Source organism: Myotis nattereri (genome assembly GCF_964212035.1).
Source record: "Myotis nattereri genome assembly, chromosome: 2".
NCBI lineage: Eukaryota > Metazoa > Chordata > Mammalia > Chiroptera > Vespertilionidae > Myotis > Myotis nattereri.
The window spans coordinates 191,971,040-191,977,039 of record NC_138076.1 but is presented as its reverse complement, the minus strand read 5'-3'; the positions used below and the strand labels follow the sequence as shown (position 1 = coordinate 191,977,039).

Below are 6,000 nucleotides of genomic sequence, written 5' to 3'. Positions count from 1 at the left end.
AAACCCAGGACCATTCAGTCCCCAGGCCGACTATCCACTGAGCCAAACTGTTTAGGGCAATATATTTTATTTTAATTTGTAATTAAAATTCAAGATCAACCGGGTATAGAAAATTTCACAAAATTTATCTCACAAAATTATTGCTGTATTTTTAATAGTTATTCCATTCATTAATGTAGATTATGTTGACATGAAAGACTCTTAGAAATAATCCCTTCATTTACTGTATTTCATGTTGATGGCATCCATCCATTCATTCATTCATTCATTCAACAAGTATTTCACTGAGTGTCTAAATATACCAAGCTCTCTTTTAGACACTGAGGGAATATAATGGTAGACAGAAACCCAAAGCTTGTGTGATTCATGTAATTTACATTCTAATGGAGGAAGCAGAAACAATCACTTAAATCAAATATTGTCCAAAATTTGAAATTTAACAAATAAAATAACATTTATTGAGCCTTTATTATGTTCCCAGCACTGTGCTAAGCACTTTATGGTTATTATCTCGTTTCAACATCACAACAAACCTTTAAAATAGGTACTATTATTAACTTCATTTTTAAAATAAATAAACTGAGCTTTAGAGAAAAGAACTTTTCCAATTTATATTGGCATGACTACCATGAATTAATGACCTTAAAATGAAATAGCATCAAACATAGAAATAAACTATGAACGATAGTTAGCAAGGCAAAACAAACATAAACAAGCAGCAAACATGGACTTCACATGGGTTGCCAATACTAAAACTGACAGATAAGAATATCTGTAGCTATAAGAGCTTTGTATGAACTACTTTAAAAAAGTAAATAATGTAATTTCAGAGAATAGCAATAAGAGACTGTCAGAAAGAAATGGGAAATTTAGGGACAAAACTTATAGAAATAAAAGTATAATTATAGAAGATCCTCTTTGAGGACCTCAGGCAAGGATTCACCACCTCTGCTCCTCATGCTGAAACTCCAGAATAAGCAGAGATCAGTGAGCAAGAGGAGTCTCATATCAGAACAGGTAGGAAGCAGCAGGGGAGCAGCTGCGATGGCTTGGGAATCCTGGTGAACATAAAGAAGGAGGTGACCTGCCCCATCTGCTTGGATCTCCTAAAAACAAACAAACAAACAAACAAACAAACAAACAGAAAACACCACCATGATCCTGGAATATGGGCACAGCTTCTGCCAAGCCTGCATCACTGCAAACAACAGAGTCCATGATCAGCCCAAAAGGAAGTAGCTGCCCTGTGTGCCGGATCAGTTACCAGCCTGAGAACCTGCGTCCAACATCGTGAAGGCGCTTAGGGAAGTCAAGTTGAGCTCACAAAAGGAGATGTCTCTGTGAGCATCACGGAGAGAAACTCCAGCTCTGCTGCAAGGAGCATGGGAAGGTCATGTGCTGGCTTTGTGAGCCGTCTCGAGAGCACCGTGGTCACCACATATGCCTCGAGGAGAACATTGCCCAGTTGTGCCAGCATGAGCTCCGGGAAGCTCTGGATACACTGAGGGCAGAGCAGAAGGAAACTGAGATACTGATAGCTGACCTCAAAGAAGAGACAGCTTCCTGGAAGAGAAAATATGTCCAAGATGATCTTAAACAACTGAGAGGAATCCACGATCGTGAGGAACAGACGGAGCTGCAAAAGCTGGAGATAGAGGAGGGGGTGACCTCTCTGACCTGCTCGGGCTGAGAGCGTGCTGTTCCATCACAGGCAGTTGTTGCGGGATCTCATCTCAGATCCGGAGCATCCCTTGCAGGGGTCCACAGTAGCGATGCTGCAGAATGTGAACGGCATCATAAAAAGGATTAAGAGCTTCACTCTGAAGAAGCCAGACACTCTCTCCAGATTTCCTGATGTGAGAGTTGTATTACCGTCAACCTTCCCTAGAATAATCCAGATGATGATTTCTGCGAATCCGAGACAAGTGAGAGTGTTAGGTTGGAAGACCATTGTATAGGAGCCACTCGCTTCTCGGGAAGACGATTGTAAGGATTGCAATGTCCTGGGCTCACCGTTTATTCCATCAGGGAAGCATTACTAGGAGGTAGATGTGTCAGAGAAATGCTCCTGGATCTTGGGAGTATATTGTGCAAAACGTAACATTAATAGTTTTTAACAAGGTTACGCTAGATATTAACCTAAATTTGGCTACTGGGTTATAGGATTATAGAATCAGTTTGAATATAAGGATTTTGTGGGTTTTGCCAATCCCTGGACCTTAATCTCCTCCTTTCTTTCTTCTTACTGTCCCTCCCCATTGTGTTGGGGTTCCTAGACTACAGTGCCTGCACTGTTTCATTTTTTAATGTTACAAACCATGGGTTTCTCATGTATAAATCCTATCCATGCTCCTTTTTTTCAGGAAATTGTTCCATATTTCAATCTTATGAAATGTGCTGGCCCCATGAGACTATGTTCTCTAAGCTCTTAAATCTCTTACACCTTCACCCACTTTTTTGTAGTGCCTCTGGCCTTGGGTACGCATGTACTGAGCTTAGCTGCCTCCCCCCCCCCACCCCAACATTTTCTCTTTTCTTGCAAAGAGAAAAGGCAAATCTATAATCAGATGAAAGCCTTTAAAACATATAACTTAAGAGCTCATAATGCACATGGACTCAAAATCAATAAAGACAAAGAAAATCTGAACAATACAATTAACAAACTTGATGTATCCAACAATGGAATAATTTATATACTTTTCAAGTATACATAAACTATTTTTTTTTACCAGAATTGACCATATGTGAGGCTAAAAAAAATCCCACAAGTGTTACATGAGTAAAAACATTCAGAGTATGTTCCCTAAGTACAAACTGATAACATCAAATTCAATAACCGACATTAATTATCAGCAAAATGCAGATCTAAACCACAATGAGATATCACCTCACACTTGTTAAAATGGCTTTTATCAAAAAGACAAGAGATGATGAACGCTGCTGAGGATGTGGAGAAAAGGAAACTCTTGTGCACTGTTGGTAGGAATGTGAATTGGTACAACTAATTTGGAAAACAGTACGGAGGTTTCTCAAAATTTTAAAAATAGGACAATCCCACTTCTGGGTATTTATCCAAAGGAAATAAAAACACTATCTGGAAGAGATATCTGCACTCCCATGTTCACTGTAGCATTATTTACAATAGAAACAGCCTATCTGTCACCAGATGAATGGATAAAGAAGATGTGATATATAATATATATAAATATTATTCAGTCATGAGAAAGAAGGAAATCTGGCCTTTAGCAACAGCATGGATAGGCCTTGAGGGCATTATGCTAAGTAAAATAAGCCAGCCAGAGAAAGCCAAATACTGCATGTTCTCACTTATATGGGGAATCTAACACAGTCAAATCATAAAATTAGAGAGTAGAATGGTAGTTTCCAGGGCGCCAGGAATAGAGAGATTTTAGTAAAGGGGTACAAAGTCTCAGGTATAAGATGATTACGTTCTGGGTGTCTAATGTACAGCATAATGGCTATAAGTAACAACACTGTATTATATGCTTGTAAGTTGCTTAGAGAGTAGATCTTAAAATGTTATCACCACACACGCACACACACACACACACACACACACAATTACTATGTGAAAGGATAGAGATGTTTACTAACCTTTATTGTGGTAATCATTTTGCAATATATACATGTATCTAATCATTACATTATATACCTTATATTTATTTTTATATATCAATAACATATCAATAATATTTCAATAAAACTAGGAAAAATTTAAGTAACAAAAAGATAACTAAAGAAAAACCTAACTTACTGAAAATTAAAAAACAAACAAGACACTTTCAAATACTCATTGAGTTACCAGAGGTTAGAATGAGAGAAGGGACTTTTAGGAAGATAACAGGGTTTTTAGAGTTGTGCAGCTTTACTAACTACTTATATAATTTGTATTCATTAATTTGAATATCTCAATTTTTTTTCTTGGTTAAAGGAACATTTTATTTTAACTTTACCAAAACCCTTCAATTTTCTCTATTCTCTTTTCAAAGAAAACTCACTTCCAGAGTTACTACACAAATAAGATACAAATGCCACACACATACAGACATAAAGAGAATTTCCATTTTACCAGGAACCAAAATTTTATGCAAAGTAGGTAAAGCTTTCATGGTAAATAAATCTCAGGCATCTGAAAACTACTTTGGAAAGGAAAATTTTAAAATAACTTTAAAAATATTCAATAGTCATGATCTATGCAGAAACTTGGAAATCACCCAAAAAGCTTTTTTAAAAGAGCCATTGTCAACATTTTGTTTTACAACTTTGAAGTTTTACATACTTTGTGAGAAACATGTGGAATAATTTCCTACTAAGAAACATATAATTGTCATTTTCTCATATTAATATGTTTCTCTATCATGATTGTTTAAGAGTCAATTATTTTTATGTTGACTTCTTAATAATTCCCCTTCTCTTGAAGTTTATGATGTTTCCAACTGTGCACTGCAGGGTTTCCCAATCTCAGACACTGGCATTTTTGGTTAAATAATTCTTTGTTTTAATTGTAGGTCATTTGGCAGCATCCCTGGTCACAAGATGCTAGTAGCACTTCCCCAACTGTGACTACTAAAACGTCTTCTGACTTTGACAAATGTCCCAGGAGGAGTCAAAAATCACAGTGGTTGAGAACCATTGATATACGATTTCAGCTTCTATGTTGATAAACATTTATGTATATGTGTGTTTGAAAATATTTATGTTGTTTTCTTTGCATTAAAGCATGTTGGCAATAGGCAAAAAACTATGAACTAAAAATGTTTGCAAAAGTCAAAACTATACATATCTTATGCAACTTACACCCCCCTCCATAAAACTACATATATTCTTGCTTTCCCAAATGAGAGAATGATTCCAGTAAAGTGGAATGAACACTAGTATTAAATATGCTATAGATCACAAAGGAAGTCTTGATAAATTTTGGAAGACGCACATGTAAACCATATTCTCAATGTTGCTGAGCAATGTATAATTACGTTAGATTACATTAGTAAAATCCTAACAAATTCATATAAAAATATTTTCTAAGTGTACAAAAAGAGAATAAAACAGGAAAAATACATGCAAATGAGTAATCAGCCTAGAAATGATCTATTTAAATGTAGAAGATTTAACTGAAAGATAAATGGAAGATTTGAATAACATCAGAAATAATGTTTCTAAATTGGGAAACAAATGATTATAAATAATGTAAGTATATTCTCAAATATTTATAGATTTAGCATCTTTTCAAACATTGTCTTTAAAGAATTATAAATAGAATTCAAGAAGATTTGTAGTATTCATTCAACAAAATTTCAGTCAACAAAGATTTTAATCAAGTATTCATTGAACTGTAAAATATACTCAAATTAAGGATATACACAAGTGCACATGTGCATGTTTTATTCTTAACATTTCTGTATTTTGGGGAAGGGTAAAGGTTGGGTTTTGTTTTGTAAGCTGGTAACTGGTCAATATTTTTTTATTACCTTTGGATATTTTTAAAAATGTAGACAAAGTCCATGTGTTTAATTGCTACCATATTCTAACAATGCTCCTTTATTAATCTTAAGTTAAGGTCCTATAAGGCTATATTTTCTGACCCTTGATCTATAATATTGATAATTGTATACCATAATGTATTGTTTTTAAGATTCTGTTGTGTTTAGTTTAGTTTCCCATTTTATTCAGCTTTTTTTGTTTGTTTGTTTGCCCCTTTCTAATTTCCCTTTTGTAAAATAACTTTATTTTTATTGTTGACCCTGTTACAGATGTTCCCATTTTCTCCTTTTTGCCCACTTCCACCCAGCCTTTGCCCCCTTCCCTCTGGCCATCACCACACTGTTTTCTGTGTCCATGGGTATGCCTATATGTTCTTTGGCTAATCTCTTCACCTTCTTTTATCCAGTCCCCTCTGAAAGCTGTCAGTCTGCTCCATGTTTCCATGGCACTGGTTTTATTTTGTTCAATTTCCCTTTTTATATGTTTTTGCTGTTATAG

At 35.3% G+C, this 6,000-nt stretch overlaps 1 pseudogene across 1 annotated transcript; it reads left to right on the top strand.

The window, feature by feature from the left end:
- The first annotated feature begins 1,155 nt into the window (after window positions 1-1,155).
- Window positions 1,156-1,690, top strand: LOC308513978 (tripartite motif-containing protein 5-like; annotated as a pseudogene). Its single transcript has one exon. The product of its transcript is annotated as a tripartite motif-containing protein 5-like (transcript).
- The last annotated feature ends 4,310 nt before the right edge of the window (window positions 1,691-6,000 follow it).